The sequence below is a fragment of the Rutidosis leptorrhynchoides genome, chromosome 6 (assembly GCF_046630445.1).
Source record: "Rutidosis leptorrhynchoides isolate AG116_Rl617_1_P2 chromosome 6, CSIRO_AGI_Rlap_v1, whole genome shotgun sequence".
In the NCBI taxonomy this organism is placed as follows: Eukaryota; Viridiplantae; Streptophyta; class Magnoliopsida; order Asterales; family Asteraceae; genus Rutidosis; species Rutidosis leptorrhynchoides.
In genome coordinates this window covers 159027237-159046691 of record NC_092338.1, presented here as the reverse complement: position 1 = coordinate 159046691, position 19455 = coordinate 159027237, and positions in this window count along the sequence as shown.

Below are 19455 nucleotides of genomic sequence, written 5' to 3'. Positions count from 1 at the left end.
TTACATATAATAACAATTGGTTATATACATAAAATGAGATTACTAACTTAAAGACTTCAAGATTATATACATATATATATATATATAACGATTAACGTTGTAATAACTTCTAAATTAAAATGTATGTATATGTATTGTATTAATATGTATTAATACACTTTTGAAGGACTTAAACATATATACTAACATACTTATACTCAACAAAGATAGCTATACTCATAATCTCATTCAATTCCATCAAGAATTCTATTCGTATTCATTCGGTATTTATACCCGTATCATACCCAGCTTCCATACTTAAATACTATGAGTATATACCAATATGAAATACCAATTATAGCCTCCTTAGCAGCCCTATGAGTCACAAGACAAGGATAAACATGATGGAGACTTGTGGGAACCAACATTTAACTTCTAGTTTGCATTATTATGCTATATTCCAAATTTTGATAAAGTCTCTTAACCATATGCATGAACCACGACTTTTAACGCTCTTTTTACTCATTCATATCAGCTATTTAACTTACCTTCACTCTCATAATACTCACACACAAGAACTCCAAGTATTCTCTCCATTTCTTACTCTTTAAACACTCTTTAAACACACATACTTCAAGTACTAGAAAATCTTCATTCACTTTGATCATAAACTAGCTTCAAGAACACTTTGTTAACTCGTCTACTCCTCTTTATCAAGGTAAGAATAATATATAAGCTTTGGTTCAATTCATATACTTATAACTATCTTAATTCAAGATAGAAATCTTATTCGAACTTTTGTTCATTCTATGATTCTACTCCAAGGATTACAAGCCATCAAGGATATCTTTGATCACAAGATTATCATCTTATTTTCTCAGCAACTTTGTTCATTTAATTTGAGGTAGTCACCTTATTCATAATCTTTTTCGATTCATATCCATATAGCTATCTTATTATGAGTTTATAACTTACAACAACAAGAACATAGTTTAGATTAATTCTAAACTTGTTCACAAACAAATTTAATCCTTCTAACTTGACTTTTAAAATACTTCAACACATGTATTATGACAGTATGTCAAGCTAACATAAGGATATAAAACTTTTAAACACGAAGAACACCTTAAAGCTGAACATACGCCGTCATAGATCATCGGGGGCTGTTTTGGGTTTAATTTTAAAATCCTATCATAAACTTTGAATTAAAAGATTTCCTTTTGTGAAAAATCTTATTTTATATAGATATGAAATATATCCAAAATCCATGGTTAAACTCTAAGTGGAAGTATGTTTTTCAAAAGGGTCATCAAGATGTCGTTCTTACGACGGATATGACTATCTTCTCTTATTTGACACCTAAGCTGTATTTTCAACTATAAACTTATACTTTTTATGTTAATATTAATAATGTTGAGTTCGATACGAAACCATGGCAACTCGAATCACTCAAAACGGATTTGTAACGAAGAAATTATGGGTAAAACAAAATTGGATATTTTTGCTTGTTTTTAGCTACGGTTTTGATTAATAAAAATGGAAGCTAACCTTATCCTAGCTAACTTACCTTGTATCCTACATGTATTTATACATGTCTTGTTCCCGAACTTATGGAAATACAATTTATAATAGTCGTGATTAAGTTCTACGACAATATATTATAGTCTTAATAAAGATCGTAAGACACCATATATATATATATATATATGACTTGATCACCGTGGATCCGTATACAGCGTTTTGACATATCATTTTGATTTCTTCTATATATATTATTGGAACGAACTATAAGACACCATTGGCAGTAATTTCGAGTTAGCTGTGGGTCGAAGTGGATTCCAAAATATTATATACTTTGAGTTGTGATCGAGCCTGAGACATGTATACAATGGGTCGCGGATTGCTTCAGACAATATACATATTATGTGTCTTATTATATTAAGACAATATATTATAGTGTTAGTGAATTCTAACACAATATACGCATTTATATTTATATATATATATTTATACTGTTGGACTATTGGACTACGGACGTTGGACTACTAACAATGGACAATTAAAATTATCACAAGTATCATAAGTATGGAATATTAATTATATATATATATATATATATATATATATATATATATATATCTTGACACAAGAATATTATTATTAGGTTCGTGAATTTGTCAAAAGGCCAAGTCTTATCACCATCTATTCGGAAATCATCACAAGTGAGTTATAGTCCCATTTTTACTATCTAAATTATTTTGGGATGAGAATACATGCAAATTTATAAATGTTTTACAAAATAAGCACAAGTTCATGAAACTACATTCTACGACTGTTTTGTTATACCGGATATCTGTACTTATTATTATTATGCTTGGTAACCTAAGAATTAGTGAAAAATACTAATTGACCCGAATCCTAAAGGTAGATCTACGGGCACCAACCACCCCCATTTTCGAATAGTGGAAATGCTTTAGTACTTCGAAGGGTTCTTGTCATACATTTGAATAGTGGAATGTATGATGCCAGATATCTTAAGCGCTCTATGTTAAGGTCGGTTACCAGGCGACTCATCGTATGAATGATTTTTGCAGTTGTAATGATCCTGCGCATTTAATTAAATGAAATCTTGTGGCTTATTAAATGTTATGATTATTATATAGAAATTAAACCTATGACTCACCAACATTTTTGTTGACGTTTTAAGCATGTTTATTCTCTGGTGAATATTAAAAACGCTTCCGCTGTCGTATGTCAACCCACGGTCAAGATTTGGAGTCGGCATAATTGTTTATATTGTTTAAACTTGCATTCAGAGTATTTGTTGTAATATATTTGATCATATTGTAATGGGTTGTGTAAAAACTTATTTATTTGAGGAGATTGTCTTTGATAGACAATCTAAATTATGTCATTAAGACCTTTATTCAATAATAAAGGTTATGGTTGTTTTTAAAAACGAATGCAAGATTTGAAAAACGTCTCATATAGAGGTCAAAACCTCGCAAAGAAACCAATTAATATGAAACGTTTATAATTAATATGAACGGGGCATTTCAGTTGGTATCCGAGCGTTGGTCTTAGAGAATCAGAAAATTTTTCATTAGTGTGTCTAACTGATTTTTGATGCATTAGTGAGTCTGGACTTCGACCGTATTTATTTTAAAAATGATTGCTTAATATAATTGTTGGAAACATAAGATTATTAACATATAAATATTATAAGATATATCATTCTCTTAACTGCCTGCTATTATGTGATAGATGACTTCATCCGATCATATAAGCATCTCTAGTGATTGAGATTTCATTTACTTATCAAGTGATTCGGAGGCTGAGTCAAAGCATACGACTTATGAACCAACGAAAAAGTTAACTTTTGGTGCTACCATTAAAGTGGAAAATTGTTGGGAAAATTGGGAAGATTCACAATTGCCAGTAGAGGTTCCAGAAGAGGATCCAGAAGAAGATCCCGAAGAGGAACCCGAAGAAGAGGATCCTGAAGAAGTTGTAGAAATTACCGAACCACAACGTGATTTGGAAAAATCTTTGGCTGTTATACCCGATCCCAAACCCGATGAATCTATTATGACCCAAAATGTTTGTGATCATCAACCTGAACCACCTAAGAGACCAGTTTATGAAATGATCGCTCGTATAACGACTGTTGGTTTTGCTCCCAAACAATTAGCCGAAAGAACCAATTGGGAGGAATTGGAAAAAGAACTATCCAAACGTTTGGCCGAGAAATAAACAACTTCCACATCTAAGAAAGCTCGCCGTTCTTGAACCATCGGCAGCTATCCTGTATTCCATGCATTGTATAATATGTATTATATTGTGTGTTTAAGTTTGTAAGAAAATCCGCAATGTAATTTTCCTTATGATTGTATAATAATAAGAATAAGCATGGAAGGTTTATTATTATTATTACAACTTATTATTACGTAGTAACGTAATAACTTACCATAGTTTTTCATATTAGAATTTTAGTAGTTAATTTGTGTGTTAGCTGCTAAGTAGGAACATTATTATAGTTATAAAACGCTAATATGAAGAAAAGGCTTTTATAATAATAAGTTCATATTAAGCTACGAAATACTTTTTGGCTACTTCTAAAATTCTATATGATTAACTCAGTCGGCTATTTTTTGAAGAAAATGGCTCCTCCAGCTACTAGATAACAACAATTGAACACAGAAGAACTTCAAGCTTTCGCTGCAAATATGGCTGCAGTGGTGAATGCAATGAACAACAATAACCAATCGGGTTCCAGCAGTGGAGGAAACAATGGCAACCGGGTAGGATGTTCCTACAAAGCTTTTATGGCCTGCAAACCCAATGAGTTTGAAGGAACTGAAGGACCCGTTGGACTAAAGCGGTGGACAGAGAAGGTTGAAGCCGTGTTCGCAATCAGCAACTGCGTAGAAGAGGATAAAGTTAAGTATGTCACACATACTTTCAGGGGTACTGCTTTGACATGGTGGAATACCTACATGGATTACGTAGGACAGAATACCGCCTACGCACTTCCATGGTCCGCTTTCAAGCACATGATGACGGAAGAGTACCGTCCCAGAACCGAAATCAACAAGCTCAAGGCAGAGCTTAAAGCACTGACAACCCAAGGGTTAGATGTCACTACCTACGAGCGACGTTTCAATGAACTGGCTTTAATGTGTCATGGAGCATTTGAGGACGAAGAAGCAAAAATTGAAGCATTCATAAAAGGGTCACCGGAACGAATCCAAGAGCATGTAGGTGCTAACGACCCTGCAACAATGCAGAAAGCGAGCTGTATAGCCCACAAATTGATAAGCCAAATTACAGGAAGGATAAAGAAAGAAGCGGCCGAGGAGGCCATAATGAAACAGGGAAAAAGAAAGTGGGAGGAAAGCAGTGATCAGGGTCACCAGTACAACAACAACAATCAAAAAACAACTATAACAACAATCGCAACCACCCCAACAACAACAATAATCGCAACAACAACTGTAACAATAACCGCAACAACCATCCCAATAATAATAACAACAACAACAATCCCAATCACAACAATAACAACAACAAACGACTCAACAACAATAACCCTAACAACAACAACAACAACAACAACAACAACAACGACGACGACGACAAAATGCAAAGAACTATATGCCCCAGGTGTGATATGTTTCATCCGGAATGGTTTTGTAGAGAATTATGTACCAAGTGTAATAGGAATGGCCATATTGCGGTAAAGTGTGAAGTCTACGGACCAAATAGAAACAAAGGAGTAAATAATGCCGGAACAAATAATAACGGCGTTGTTTGCTATGGATGTGGAAAATCGGGCCATACCATAAACCAGTGCAGGAATGGAAATAGGCAAGGCCGTGGGAGAGCCTTCAACATTAATGGGGAGAAAGCACAGGAAGACCCGGAGCTTGTTACGGGTACGTTTCTTATCAACAATACACCTGCTTATATTTTATTTGATTCGGGTGCCGATAGAAGTTATATGAGTAGAGAATTTTGTGCCAAATTAAATTGCCCGTTAACGCCTTTGGATAAAAAGTGTATAGTTGAAGTAGCAAACGGTAAACTAATTAAGGTTGATAAAATTTGCCGAAATCAAAAAATTAGTTTAGTTAGCGAAACGTTTGCAATTGATTTAATACCGGTGGAATTGGGAAGCTTCGATGTAATTATTGGAATGGACTGGATGTCCAAGGTGAAAGCCGAAGTTGTTTGTCATGAGAAGGCGATTCGCATTCCGAGAGAAAACGGGTTACCATTAATGGTGTACGGAGAAAAGGGTAATGCCAAATTAAATCTTATTAGTACTTTGAAGGCGCGCAAACTAATAAGAAAAGGTTGCTATGCCATACTAGCACACGTCGATAAGGTTGAAAAAGAAGAAAAGAAAATCGATGACGTTCCTGTTGCAAGAGAATTTCCTGAGGTGTTTCCGGACGAATTACCGGGACTACCTCCACACCGATCCGTTGAATTTCAAATAGATCTTGTACCAGGAGCCGCACCAATAGCTCGTGGTCCATATAGATTTGCGCCCACCGAAATGAAAGAATTACAAAGTCAGCTACAAGAATTATTAGAACGTGGTTTTATCCGACCGAGTACGTCACCATGGGGAGCTCCAATTTTGTTCGTTAAAAAGAAAGATGGTTCTTTTCGCATGTGTATCGATTACCGTAAGCTGAACAAAGTAACCATCAAAAATCGATACCCTTTACCCCGAATCGGCGACCTATTTGATCAACTCCAAGGTTCGAGCGTATACTCCAAAATCGACTTAAGATCGGGTTATCATCAACTGAGGGTTAAAGAAGCCGATATACCAAAAACAGCCTTCAGAACTCGTTATGGCCATTACGAATTCATGGTTATGTCATTCGGTCTAACCAATGCACCCGCAGTTTTCATGGATCTCATGCACCGAGTATGTAGTCCATATTTAGATAAGTTTGTTATTGTCTTTATTGATGACATTCTTATCTATTCGAAGAATAACCAAGAACACGAACAACACTTGAGACTTGTATTAGAGTTGTTAAGAAAAGAACAACTTTATACAAAATTCTCTAAGTGCGCTTTTTGGTTAAATGAAGTACAATTTCTTGGCCACGTAGTCAGTAGTAATGGAATCAAAGTTGATCCCGCCAAGATCGAAGCCATCAAAAATTGGGAAACCCCGAAAACTCCAACGTAAATACGTCAATTTTTGGGTTTAGCCGGTTATTATAGGAGATTTATTCAAGATTTCTCCCGAGTAGCCAAACCTTTAATTGCCTTGACACACAAGGGGAAAAAGTATGAATGGACTTCCGGACAAGAGGGTGCCTTCCAATTGTTGAAAAAGAAGTTGACTACGGCACCTATTTTATCGTTACCTGACGGAATGGAAGATTTTGTTATCTATTGCGACGCATCAAGAATGGGTTTTGGGTGTGTTCTTATGCAACGGAAGAAGGTGATTGCATATGCTTCTCGACAACTCAAAATTCATGAACAAAACTACACCACACATGATCTGGAATTGAGCGCCGTTGTTATTGCATTAAAGATGTGGAGACATTATCTATATGGGGTCAAGTTTATTGTATACACCGACCACAAAAGTCTCCAACATATTTTAAATCAAAAGCAACTAAATATGAGGCAGCGTAGGTGTCACGACCCTACTTTTTCCGTTATCTTTTTCCGTTAATTATTTAACGACCGTTAACTGTTAGTGTGCCACATCATTTCTATGACCTATATTATTATTTTTGTAATAATATATATATAATAATTATTATGTGTTATGTGAATATATGTATTCATATTTTAATTTATACGTTTCTACGTCTCGCGGATTTCCATCCGGCGAATCTTTTCGGTTTTTAAACCAACGGTCGAGCTTTCGGGATTTTTAAATCCTAAATATTTTAAATATGATATTTTATGATCATATTATTAATAGGTGTATTTATATTTATTTTTCGTCGCGCGTTTGTTATCTTTCCGAAATTTTAATCGCGTAAGCGTGTTTTCACGTTTCGGGATTCGTTCGGGCTTTCGGGCCATCAGGAATTGCACGTTTTTCAATAATGGACAAGTTGGCCCACTAAGGGGCCCACCCCCTTGCAAATTCGGCTGAACACTCCCAAGGGGAGGGATTGTTGGCTCTTGTTTTCCCATTTTTGCAATTTTACTTCTACTTTCATCTAAACCTAATTTAGTTTTTCTCTCCCTCTTCTCCCTTCTCCCTAGCCGTCGCCTACCACCACCATTATCATCATCTTCATTAATTTTCAAGCTTGGATCAAGAGATAGCTAGCATAAACGTGTTCCTCTCTTCGTTCTCTACGCGATTATATACTTTAATTCTCGATTTGGGTATAAACCCTAACCCTAGAACTTTTCATTTTTATTTATATTTCTGTATTTTGTGTTTATATTATTAGTATGATGTTTATTAGTTGTTGTAATGTTGTTTGGATGCGTAGAATTACTCGTTTGCATATGTTTTCGGTTTGTAAATTTTGGACAGCAGTTTGATTCGTGTTTTCTGACTTTGTAACTGATATGAATGTTAAAATAAAGTACATAAATGAGTTCCTCTCATCAATACATTAATTTTAGACTCCGGATTCATGTCGTTTCGATTCCCGGAGCCCTAGATATGCTTAATTTGATTTTTGTTAAAGATTGAAAGGTGTTCTTGGCATGAACAAGGTTGGGTCCGACTTTGTGACCATCCTTGGTGTCTTTAGGGTGTTTCATTTGGTTAGGACTGATAGTGAGACGAATTTTCATGTTCGGGTCACCTAAATCTGAGCCACGGTTCACCCGTTATGCCCGAATTACTGTTTTGAGTAAATTGATTTTCCCAAGTGTGGTCATGGCTGATATCCACGACCTAGGGACTGTTCTTGGAGTGTTCTTGAGTTCATAATTGTGTTGGGTGGTTTGAGTAGGCGGAAATGCATATGTGGCTCGCCCGAAACCGACACCCGGGGCTCAAGATACGACCCGATGAACTTTTAAACTTAAAACTTGTGGTTAATGATTAAACTTATGATAAAAATTATGGATTTCATTATTAATAAATTACTTTAGATAAAAGAAGTAATTATTATTATTTAAAACTTATGATATAAATATTTATTATATCATTTAATTATTAATTATGATTTAATTAACATTTTAACTAAACTTATGATTAATAATACTTTTATTATTAAAGGAAAATACTTATGATAAGTATTAAATTTGTTTTTGAGAAATTATTAAAAGACTTATAATAAAGATTAAATAATTATTTAATTATTATAAGACTTAATTATTATTTAATTATGATTTAATTATTAAATACTTATGATTTAATAATTTTAATTAGAAACTTATGATATGATTAATAATTCATTATTAATTAAAAATACTTATGATATAATTTAAAAATTATTATTATTAATAATACTTATATTATGATTAATATTTAATTAATTTATTTAAATACTTATGTCGTACTAATTATAACATTTCAACTTATATTAACTTTAATAATTCATTTTATTTAATTAAACTTATGTTAAGACATTATTATACACTTTTGACTTTAAATAACATTATAACCTATGTTATTATTATAACTTACACTTTTAAAATTAATGTTGACTATGTTTGACCAAGGTTGACTTTTGAGTTGACTTTCGGTTGACTTTGACTTTCAGTTGACTTCTGTTGACTTTCTAAATAAGGAAACTTTCCTAACTTCAAAACTTTCTAAAAATAGAACTTTCTAAATTTGGAAACTTTCCAAAAATAGAAACTTTCCAAAAATAGAAACTTTCCAAAAATAGAAACTTTCCAAAAATAAAAACTTTCTAAAAATAGAAAGCGTGTGTCCTTATGCTGTTCCAATCAAACCGATGCTTGCTGAGTAATGTTCTATGTCTACTTGCAACATGTACAATAGCTATCATACTAAGACTTGACCTAAGTTAGTTATTTATTTCGACCTGCTTTATTTATAGGTCGGCGTTGTGATCTTTCTTGATCACTTTACTTTACTTGCTATTCGCTTGTTTGTGAGATTTCTTCAGTTGCTATTAAGGTGAGTTATAGTCCCGTTTTTATATACTTTTCAAAGTATACTTTTTGGGATGTGATTACATGCATATTTTTATTTACGGTTAGACACAAGTAACAGTTAAATTTAATTATTCATTGTGAGTTGGACAAAAATATTCCCTAGTCTGGTAACTGTAATCATTGGTTTCTACCGGTGAACGCGAATCCTACGGATAGATCTATCGGGTTTGACAACCCCATTTCGAGCTAGTCGCGCTAGCAATTTATAATCGGAATGTTTAGTACTTCGTAATTTGTTGTAGATACACTGTCCAAGTGTATATTTTTATTGTGTTTGGCAAGGGTAAATAAAGGGTTAAGTGGTTACCAGGTGGCTCATTGATAATGGAATAATGTTTAATGTTTTCTAACATTTTTAAATCTTGTGGTCTAAAGTTTACTTATTTATTTAAACCTATAATTCACTCAACCTTTGTGTTGACAGTTTACTTGCATGTTTTCACAGGTACTTGAGTTATTTGATGCTTCCACTGTCGTTAGAAGAGTCTGCATGCATTTGGGCAGATTTTATGAAACTATTTATGAAACTTAAGTTTGCATTCTATTTTGGATAATTTAAATTGTGGGTTTGTTGGCAATGTTTTGTGTCAACTTTTGGTTCATTACTATGGTTGGTTGATTTTAAACTACTTAATTGGGTTTGTTTCCTTTTTGGGCAACATTTTGAAATAAAAGAATGCAACTTTGTTTATTTAATTCATTTAAGTCCGATCAAGCTATGGGACCAACTGACGGATCCGTTAAGTATTTTGACGGGGTCGTCACATGTGGTATCAGAGCTCTGGTTGTAGGGAACTAGGCGGTCTTAATGTGGTCAACCCGTGGTTATTAGGGTGCATTAGAGTCTAGTCTACAGCCCGACCTTTTTGCTATAGCATTATTATGCATTTCATTTCGTATAAGTTATATTATTAGCTTTCATATCTTTTTAGTATGTGGTTTGCGGTTTTGCTGTTTGCAGATGTCGACTTCGAGCGATAACTCTGTTGCTGCTCCTGCTCCACCGTCTCCTGCTAGACGTCGTGCTAATCAACCAGAGATCGATGATCCTGTTCATTACTATTTTTCTACCATTACTCATATGAACCGGGCTTATAATGAGGTGACACGTATTAATGCCCTTAGTGATTGTTTGCGCACTTTGCCACATAATGAAGTTATGGACGAGATCCGTGCCGACATGGGTAACTTTATCACTTTCAAGCATAGGGTTGAGGATGCGAACCGTAAGCGTGATCGAGAAGTTAATGCTAAGTTCGTGGCTCTCGAGAGCACTGTTCGTGTGTTGAAGGAAGAGTTGGATGTTGTGAAAGGAAAGTTGCGTAAGTATGAGGCTCCTGCCGAGACTCATGCTGGGCCAGCTTATCACACCCGCTCTAAGCGAATGTGATGTGATTATTCATATTGATTATCTATTTCATCAGACTTAATGTCCTTTTTATACATACATTTTGGGTTATGTACGGCGTTTTGCCGAGGATTTTATTAAGATTTTGTTATGGGATATATTTTTCATTATGTATGGATGGTTATTTTTATGACATCTATTATCATTATCATGTTTTATTTCTGATGTTGTGGCTCTTGGCATGTTATATTATGCGTAATATATGTTCATGTATGTTAGGTGCTATGTATGTTGTATGATGTTATCATAAAATATGTATGCATGTGATGGTTATTTCTATAACAATCATAACTGTCATGTTATTACTCATAGTGTTAGTTGACTAATATCTTAATGGTTAGTCTTTTCGTGTTTTGATCTATTCCTTTATGACACTAGTATTATTCTTGGTACTAACGGATGTGTTATTCTATTTTGAAGATCATGCCTCCAAGGGAGTCCACTGAAGCGCGTATGCAACGCCTGATCAATGAAGGAATTGCTGCTGCTATGGCAGCAAATGCTAATGTTAACGCCAATGTGAACAACAACGTGGGATGCTCCCACAAAACTTTTATGGCTGGTCGACCCCAAGAATTCAGTGGTACGGAAGGACCAATAGGGCTTACTCGTTGGTTCGAGAAAATCGAATCTATTTTCAGGGTCAGTCGGGTCCGTGAAGAGGAAAAAGTTAGTTTCGCTAGTTGCACTCTCAAGGATAGTGCATTGACATGGTAGAACAATCTGGTTAGTAGTTTGGGAAGCGATGTAGCTTATGGTTTGGCCTAGAATGATTTTAAGGAAAGATTGATCACCCGCTATAGACCTCGGGGTGAGCTTAAGAAGCTAGAGGTTGAGCTCAAGAATTTGAAAATTCATGGCACCGAGTTAGATGCCTATGAACGAAGGTTTTTCGAGTTAACTTTGCTGTGTCCTAGGGTTTATGCGGATGAGGACCGCAAAATTGAGGCTTACATTGATGGTTTGTCCGAGAAGATTGAACACGGGGTTGAGTCCAGTGAACCCCAGACTATTGAGGCAGCTATGTCTATGGCCCACAAACTTAATGACAAGGTGTTGAGAAGAATCAAGACTACAGTTGTTGAAAGTAGTGAGGAGGTTGTCAAGAAGGCTGATAATGGGAAACGAAAGTGGGATAACAACCGCAATCAAAACCAGGGTCAGCAGAAGAAACAGGATACCTCAGGTGCTAATAACAGAAATCAGCGTGTGTGTCCTCGTTGCTATAAAGCTCATAATGGTTACTGCACAGTTACTTGTAAGAGGTGCTCTAAGCAAGGGCACATTGCTAAAGATTGTACAGTGCTTTTGCCGGGGTCTGCTACTCCCGCGACTGGTGGTAATAATAATAATGTTGGTAATAGAGGTGGTAACGGTAACGATAATGGGAAATCGAATAATGGAGGTAATCCAAGGGTTTGTTATGAGTGTGGGAAGCCGGAGCATTTCCGAGATGCTTGTTCCAACAAGAAGACTGCAGAGACTGCACGCGGCCGAGCGTTCAACATTAATGCTAAGGATGCGGAGGAAGATCCTAAGCTTGTTACTGGTACGTTCTCAGTCAACGATTTATCAGTTTATGTGTTGTTTGATTCAGGGGCTGATTTAAGTTTCGTGTCGAGTAAATTAAGTCCGAGAATCAAAACGCCGTTAACTCTCTTAGACAATACTTATGTTGTTGAAGTAGCTAATGGTAAGGAACTTACTGCTAAGACTGTACATCGTAAGTGTAACATTAATCTGGGTGGTAGGGATTTCGAGATAGATTTGATACCGATTGAACTTGGTAGTTTTGATATTGTTATTGATATGGATTGGCTGTCTGCGAACCGTGCTGAGATCGTGTGTTATGATAAGGCTATTCGTATTACTGATGTGATTGGAGAGCCACTGATGGTCTTTGGAGATAAGAAATGCACACAGTTAAACCTTATTAGCTGTATGAAAGTTTGTAAACATCTCCGCAAAGGCTGTCATGCTATCCTTGCTCATGTTGTTGATCCTAGTAAGGAAGTAAAGAACGTTGATGACGTTCATATTGTTATGGATTTTCCCGAGGTGTTTCCCGATGACTTACCTGGCCTTCCGCCGCAACGCGCGGTAGAATTTCAGATTGATCTTATTCCCGGCGCTGCTCCTGTAGCACGTGCTCCTTATCGTCTTGCGCCTTCTGAACTTCAAGAATTGTCAAGTCAACTCCGTGAGTTGTTAGACAAAGGTTTTATTCGTCCTAGTTCGTCCCCTTGGGGAGATCCTGTTCTGTTTGTTAAGAAGAAGGATGGTTCTTTTCATTTATGCATTGATTATCGTGAACTGAATAAGCTCACTGTTAAAAATCGTTATCCTCTTCCGAGAATTGATGATCTGTTCGATCAGCTTCAGGGTTCTTCTGTTTATTCAAAAATTGATCTTCGTTCTGGCTATCATCAGTTGCGTGTTAAAGAATCTGATGTTTCAAAAACTGCTTTTTGCACCCGTTACGGTCACTTTGAATTTCTTGTTATGCCGTTCGGATTGACAAATGCACCTGCTATGTTCATGGACCTCATGAACCGTGTGTGTAGACCCTATCTGGACAAGTTCGTTATTGTTTTCATCGACGACATCCTTATCTATTCTAAGAGTGATGAAGAGCACGAAGAACACTTGAGATTAGTGCTTGATTTGTTAAAGAAAGAAGAGTTGTACGCTAAGTTCTCTAAGTGTGCTTTTTGGTTAAGAGAAGTTCAGTTCCTTGGTCATATTGTTAGTAAACAGGGAATACAAGTTGATCCTGCTAAAATTGAGGCGATTGAAAAGTGGAAAACCCCGAAAACTCCTACTCAGATTCGTCAGTTCCTAGGATTAGCAGGTTACTATAGAAGGTTCATACAAGATTTCTCTCGTATCGCGAAACCTCTGACTGCTTTAACGCATAAAGGGAAGAAGTACGAGTGGAAGGATGAACAAGAGACTGCTTTTCAGATTTTAAAGAAGAAGTTGACTACCGCTCCGATATTGTCACTACCTGAGGGTAATGATGATTTTGTTGTTTATTGTGACGCTTCGCGTCAAGGCTTTGGTTGTGTTTTGATGCAACGAAAGAAAGTTATTGCGTACGCATCACGTCAGTTGAAGATTCACGAGCAGAACTATACAACTCATGATTTAGAGTTGGGGGCCATTGTTTTTGCACTTAAGATTTGGAGACATTATTTGTATGGGGTCAAGAGTACTGTGTACACAGATCACAAAAGTCTTCAACATATCCTCGATCAGAAACAGTTGAACATGAGACAACGAAGATGGATTGAGACGTTGAATGATTACGATTGTGAACTTTTGTATCATCCGGGTAAGGCCAATGTGGTGGCGGATGCGTTGAGTCGTAAAGAAAGGGCTGAACCTCGCAGGTTTAGGGCCTTGAATATGACAATTAGAACAAACCTCGCAAGGCAGATTCTTGAGGCACAACAAGAAGCCTTAAAGGAAGAGAATTTTGTGAAAGAGAACGTAAGAGGTATGGCTAAGAAATTTGAGATTCGAGCAGATGGTACTAGGTACTTTGTAGGACGTCTTTGGGTTCCGAAGTTTGGTGAACTGCGGCAACTTGTTTTGGATGAGGCTCATAAGTCTAGGTACTCTATTCATCCTGGTTCAGGAAAGATGTATCATGATCTTAAGGAGCTGTATTGGTGGCCAAATTTGAAAGGTGATGTGGCTACGTATGTGGCTAAGTGTTTGACCTGTGCTAAGGTTAAAGCTGAACATCAAAAACCGTCTGGACTGTTGGTACAACCCGAGATTCCCGAGTGGAAGTGGGAAGGAATTACAATGGATTTTATTACTAAGTTACCGAGAGTTGCGGGTGGCTATGACACTATCTGGGTGATTGTAGATCAACTCACTAAGTCGGCTCACTTTTTGCCAATCAGGGAAACATATTCAATGGAGAAGCTCACTCGTTTGTACTTGAAGGAGATTGTTTCTAGGCATGGTGTTCCTGTATCCATTATTTCGGACCGAGACAGTCGTTTTGTATCGAGGTTTTGGCGATCTTTACAGGAAGCCTTGGGAACTAGATTAGATATGAGCACCGCTTATCATCCTCAAAAGGATGGTCAAAGTAAGAGGACCATTCAGACATTAGAAGATATGTTGCGAGCTTGTGTGATTGATTTTGGGAATGGGTGGGATAAGTATTTGCCGTTAGCTGAGTTTTCTTATAACAACAGTTATCACGCAAGTATTAAAGCCGCACCGTTTGAAGCTTTGTACGGTAGGAAATGTAGGTCTCCTATTTGTTGGAATGAGGTTGGGGATGCTCAACTTACAGGTCCAGAGATTATATTCACGAGACTACTGAGAAGATTGTTCAAATTAAAGAAAGGTTGAGAACTGCTAGAAGTCGGCAAAAGAGTTATGCTGACAAAGGAAGGAAAGATGTTGAATTTCAAGTTGGTGATCGTGTTATGATAAAAGTTTCGCCTTGGAAGGGTGTTATTCGTTTTGGTAAAAGAGGGAAGTTAAGTCCTCGTTTCGTGGGACCGTTTGAGATCATTGAAAGAGTTGGACCGGTGGCTTATCGTTTGAAGTTACCACAAGAACTTAGTGCTGTTCACGATGTTTTCCATATTTCGAACTTAAAGAAGTGTTTGGCTGAATTTGATCAGACTATTCCTTTGGAGGAACTTCAAGTTGACAAGCAATTGCATTTTATTGAGGAGCCAGTTGAGATCATGGACCGAGAGGTTAAGACTCTTAAACAAAGCAGAATTCCTATTGTTCGGGTCCGATGGAACGCTAGACGCGGTCCCGAGTTCACTTGGGAGCGTGAAGACCAAATGAAGCAGAAGTACCCGCATTTGTTCTCAGATGTCGAGTCAACCCCTGCGCCTGCTTAAATTTCGGGACGAAATTTCCGTAACGGGTTGGTACTGTCACGACCCTACTTTTTCTGTTATCTTTTTCCGTTAATTATTTAACGACCGTTAACTGTTAGTGTGCCACGTCATTTCTATGACCTATATTATTATTTTTGTAATAATATATATATAATAATTATTATGTGTTATGTGAATATATGTATTCATATTTTAATTTATACGTTTCTACGTCTCGCGGATTTCCATCCGGCGAATCTTTTCGGTTTTTAAACCAACGGTCGAGCTTTCGGGATTTTTAAATCCTAAATATTTTAAATATGATATTTTATGATCATATTATTAATAGGTGTATTTATATTTATTTTTCGTCGCGCGTTTGTTATCTTTCCGAAATTTTAATCGCGTAAGCGTGTTTTCGCGTTTCGGGATTCGTTCGGGCTTTCGGGCCATCAGGAATTGCATGTTTTTCAATAATGGACAAGTTGGCCCACTAAGGGGCCCACCCCTTGCAAATTCGGCCGAACACTCCCAAGGGGAGGGAGTGTTGGCTCTTGTTTTCCCATTTTTGCAATTTTACTTCTACTTTCATCTAAACCTAATTTAGTTTTTCTCTCCCTCTTCTCCCTTCTCCCTAGCCGTCGCCTACCACCACCATTATCATCATCTTCGTTAATTTTCAAGCTTGGATCAAGATATAGCTAGCATAAACGTGTTCCTCTCTTCGTTCTCTACGCGATTATATACTTTGATTCTCAATTTGGGTATAAACCCTAACCCTAGAACTTTTCATTTTTATTTATATTTCTATATTTTGTGTTTATATTATTAGTATGATGTTTATTAGTTGTTGTAATGTTGTTTGGATGCGTAGAATTACTCGTTTGCATATGTTTTCGGTTTGTAAATTTTGGACAGCAGTTTGATTCGTGTTTTCTGACTTTGTAACTGATATGAATGTTAAAATAAAGTACATAAATGAGTTCCTCTCATCAAGACATTAATTTTAGACTCCGGATTCATGTCGTTTCGATTCCCGGAGCCCTAAATATGCTTAATTTGATTTTTGTTAAAGATTGAAAGGTGTTCTTGGCATGAACAAGGTTGGGTCCGACTTTGTGACCATCCTTGGTGTCTTTAGGGTGTTTCATTTGGTTAGGACTGATGGTGAGACGAATTTTCATGTTCGGGTCACCTAAATCTGAGCCACGGTTCACCCGTTGTGCCCGAATTACTGTTTTGAGTAAATTGATTTTCCCAAGTGTGGTCATGGCTGATATCCACGACCTAGGGACTGTTCTTGGAGTGTTCTTGAGTTCATAATTGTGTTGGGTGGTTTGAGTAGGCGGAAATGCATATGTGGCTCGCCCGAAACCGACACCCGGGGCTCAAGATACGACCCGATGAACTTTTAAACTTAAAACTTGTGGTTAATGATTAAACTTATGATAAAAATTATGGATTTCATTATTAATAAATTACTTTAGATAAAAGAAGTAATTATTATTATTTAAAACTTATGATATAAATATTTATTATATCATTTAATTATTAATTATGATTTAATTAACATTTTAATTAAACTTATGATTAATAATACTTTTATTATTAAAGAAAAATACTTATGATAAGTATTAAATTTGTTTTTGAGAAATTATTAAAAGACTTATAATAAAGATTAAATAATTATTTAATTATTATAAGACTTAATTATTATTTAATTATGATTTAATTATTAAATACTTATGATTTAATAATTTTAATTAGAAACTTATGATATGATTAATAATTCATTATTAATTAAAAATACTTATGATATAATTTAAAAATTATTATTATTAATAATACTTATATTATGATTAATATTTAATTAATTTATTTAAATACTTATGTCGTACTAATTATAACATTTCAACTTATATTAACTTTAATAATTCATTTTATTTAATTAAACTTATGTTAAGACATTATTATACACTTTTGACTTTAAATAACATTATAACCTATGTTATTATTATAACTTACACTTTTAAAATTAATGTTGACTATGTTTGACCAAGGTTGACTTTTGAGTTGACTTTCGGTTGACTTTGACTTTCAGTTGACTTCTGTTGACTTTCTAAATAAGGAAACTTTCCTAACTTCAAAACTTTCTAAAAATAGAACTTTCTAAATTTGGAAACTTTCCAAAAATAGAAACTTTCCAAAAATAGAAACTTTCCAAAAATAGAAACTTTTCAAAAATAAAAACTTTCTAAAAATAGAAAGCGTGTGTCCTTATGCTGTTCCAATCAAACCGATGCTTGCTGAGTAATGTTCTATGTCTACTTACAATATGTACAATAGCTATCATACTAAGACTTGACCTAAGTTAGTTATTTATTTCGACCTGCTTTATTTATAGGTCGGCGTTGTGATCTTTCTTGATCACTTTACTTTACTTGCTGTTCGCTTGTTTGTGAGATTTCTTCAGTTGCTATTAAGGTGAGTTATAGTCCCGTTTTTATATACTTTTCAAAGTATACTTTTTGGGATGTGATTACATGCATATTTTTATTTACGGTTAGACACAAGTAACAGTTAAATTTAATTATTCATTGTGAGTTGGACAAAAATATTCCCTAGTCTGGTAACTGTAATCATTGGTTTCTACCGGTGAATGCTGAAATGTCCCGTTCTTATTGATTAAAAACGTTCCATATTAATTGATTTCGTTGCGAGGTTTTGACCTCTATATGAGACGTTTTTCAAAGACTGCATTCATTTTAAAACAAACCATAACCTTTATTTCATCAATAAAAGTTTAAAAAGCTTTACGTAGATTATCAAATAATGATAATCTAAAATATCCTGTTTACACACGACCACTACATAATGGTTTACAATACAAATATGTTACAACAAAATAAGTTTCTTGAATGCAGTTTTTACACAATATCATACAAGCATGGACTCCAAATCTCGTCCTTATTTAAGTATGCGACAGCGGAAGCTCTTAATAATCACCTGAGAATAAACATGCTTAAAACGTCAACAAAAATGTTGGTGAGTTATAGGTTTAACCTATATATATCAAATCATAATAATAGACCACAAGATTTCATATTTCAATACACATCCCATACATAGAGATAAAAATCATTCATATGGTGAACACCTGGTAACCGACATTAACAAGATGCATATATAAGAATATCCCCATCATTCCGGGACACCCTTCGGATATGATATAAATTTCGAAGTACTAAAGCATCCGGTTCTTTGGATGGGGTTTGTTAGGCCCAATAGATCTATCTTTAGGATTCGCGTCAATTAGGGTGTCTGTTCCCTAATTCTTAGATTACCAGACTTAATAAAAAGGGGCATATTCGATTTCGATAATTCAACCATAGAATGTAGTTTCACGTACTTGTGTCTACTTTGTAAATCATTTATAAAACCTGCATGTATTCTCATCCCAAAAATATTAGATTTTAAAAGTGGGACTATAACTCACTTTCACAGATTTTTACTTCGTCGGGAAGTAAGACTTGGCCACTGTTGATTCACGAACCTATAACAATATAT